General features: G+C 50.8%; 1 non-coding gene and 1 pseudogene across 1 annotated transcript; both read right to left on the bottom strand.

The window, feature by feature from the left end:
* Nucleotides 1–680, bottom strand: part of LOC122418666 (uncharacterized) — a 7,888-nt pseudogene extending 7,208 nt beyond the window's left edge.
* An 822-nt stretch (nucleotides 681–1,502) lies between these two features.
* Nucleotides 1,503–1,657, bottom strand: LOC122418664 (5.8S ribosomal RNA). Its single transcript, XR_006262579.1, has one exon. It is a non-coding gene; the product is annotated as a 5.8S ribosomal RNA (ribosomal RNA).
* Between the last annotated feature and the right edge of the window lie 843 nt (nucleotides 1,658–2,500).

Below are 2,500 nucleotides of genomic sequence, written 5' to 3'. Positions count from 1 at the left end.
CGGACAACCGGGGGTCTGCCACATGACGCCGTGAAGCGTAACACATGACAGGCTCCCACCCGGGTCGTAGACCGACACCCAACGGGTCGCGACGTCCTACTAGGGGAGAAGTGCACGACGACGACACCCGGCAAAAAAATCATACGGACGCGTGCCGCGGGACCGAGGTCCCTGACATCGCGAACCGTACAATTGCCAGGATCGCTGACGATGAATCTCTCCATTCGAACTTTTGGGTTTCTCAGGTTTACCCCTGAACGGTTTCACGTACTCTTGAACTCTCTCTTCAAAGTTCTTTTCAACTTTCCCTCACGGTACTTGTTCGCTATCGGTCTCGTGGTCGTATTTAGCCTTAGATGGAGTTTACCACCCACTTAGAGCTGCACTCTCAAGCAACCCGACTCTAAGGAGAGATCCTCCCGAAACGCGTCTCGGTCGCTACAGGCCTGGCACCCTCTACGGGTAATTGGCCCCATTCAAGATGGACTTGGACTCGAGCATACGCCCCGGGATAAGTGGATCCTCCCGAACACTACATTTCCCAGCGGCAGTGCCGCGGGATTCAGTGCTGGGCTATTTCCTGTTCGCTCGCAGCTACTAAGGAAATCCTGGTTAGTTTCTTTTCCTCCGCTTAGTAATATGCTTAAATTCAGCGGGTAGTCTCGCCTGCTCTGAGGTCGTCGATTTTATTCAAAACCATGAGAATTCCAACACATCCGTGGGTGCCTGGTACGATGTTTATATAACAACATACACAACACACATTTCTCTCTCCGTATGAATTTTTCATTGGCGGAAGAGCGATGCGATCAGTTCGAGACGAGTGAAAATCAAAGTGGAAACATTTCGCGTTCGATTACCCAACCACCGAACCACGTGCTCGAACCACGCTGTTTTTCTTTCATCAAATGACACCTTCCGATTCTCGTATGTGCGAACAATTCTTTAAAAACACGCTACATGCGGGCTCGCCCCCGTTGCGCGAGCGATCCGGTCAGTATCTGTCCTTTAAAAACTAACAATTAGCTCCGGAACTCGATCGACCGGCCGTTCGGCGGCGGCGTGTCTGCTCACTTATCAAAGTAGCGGCGAATTGCGCACGAGAATGGAAAAAAAAAAACAACGACGGACAACACGGTCCGGGGGGGCATGCCCCACCTCTCTCTCTTTTCCCATCATCTCCGCACACGCTCGACTCGAAAAATTCAAGGAACGGCCATTTGGTTGTGCTCGATTCTCATAGAGTATCGCGGGCGAATGCGAATAGATTTGAACTTCTCCCCGGCAAAGGGAGAAAATGAATTCGCGATTCGCACACGCTGGCTCACGAAATCCGGATCGAAGGGACTCGATCTCCGAGACTTGCGGGAGAGCGCGTTATTTCAAGCGACGCAGACGCGCACCCCCTTTTGTACAAGGGCATGGGGTCAACGAACGCCCAATACATTCGCTACACGCGATGACGAAATCATCGCGAGAGCAGTCTAAATTTTATGCATAAACGACCCTCAGCCAGGCGTGGTCCGGGAATTGTATCCGTGGACCGCAATGTGCGTTCGAAATGTCGATGTTCATGTGTCCTGCAGTTCACAAGTTGACGCGCAATTAGCTGCGTTCTTCATCGACCCACGAGCCAAGTGATCCACCGTTCAGGGTAATCATATAATAACATATTTGTGCGTTACAAACAGCATTATTCATAAATCTTGTTCTTAAAAATTCGAGCATCGTCGACAAGGACGGTTTCGCAAGCCCGCCAACCCTAAAATTTAAGGGAGACGCGACGAGCGAAGTCGCTGGTACAAGCGCGCGCAATCAGTTGATCGCAAGCGCAAGGCCGCGACAGCAAAACGGCCGCAAGTCTCGGCGACGACTAAAGACTCCGGAACGAGCCCGGCGTGTGTGTGTCTTTGCCATGTAATGGTTGTGTCGTCGCTAAGATAAAAGCGGTCCCGGCGCTGCTCACGCTGATTTTTACTCTTGGGCGAAATTTCATTGAAAAACCTCGGAAAACAGGCACAACGCGTGAGCGCATAGCGAGCTTCCTTTACTGAGCAATAAGTGGGGCTCAATTAGGTTGCCCAACGGTGAGCAGCAGCAACACGAGAAACCGCCTTACGGCGCAGTAATGCAGAGAAACAACGAGATGAAGAAACGAATAGAGAATATTGAGGGAAAAAAAAAGCTTCAAAAAGGCCTCTCCTCCTCCCCCCCCCATCCTCACTCGACATTCGTTTTCTTCAAAGCTCGCGACCGTTTCTTCGTTCAAATGGGGCGCGCGGAAGGGACCTTTTTTTTCTTCCCTTCCCTGTCGCACCCGAGATTCTATCCGTGATGTTTTTCTTTCTATCAGGATAGCGCACGCGTTTGCGTCCGAATGGCACGAGCACAAGGACTGTGAAAATGCGTCAACATGATCACGGTAGCGCCAATCGAAAATCTCAAAAACAACACCGCGCTTGTGAGCGTGTTGAACTTTATTTGTTTGAATTACAAAACT

The sequence above is a fragment of the Venturia canescens genome, unplaced genomic scaffold (genome assembly GCF_019457755.1).
Source record: "Venturia canescens isolate UGA unplaced genomic scaffold, ASM1945775v1 PGA_scaffold_29__1_contigs__length_59652, whole genome shotgun sequence".
Lineage (NCBI taxonomy): Eukaryota > Metazoa > Arthropoda > Insecta > Hymenoptera > Ichneumonidae > Venturia > Venturia canescens.
Note: the sequence above shows the minus strand (reverse complement) of the source record. Positions and strands in the feature narration are given on the sequence as shown.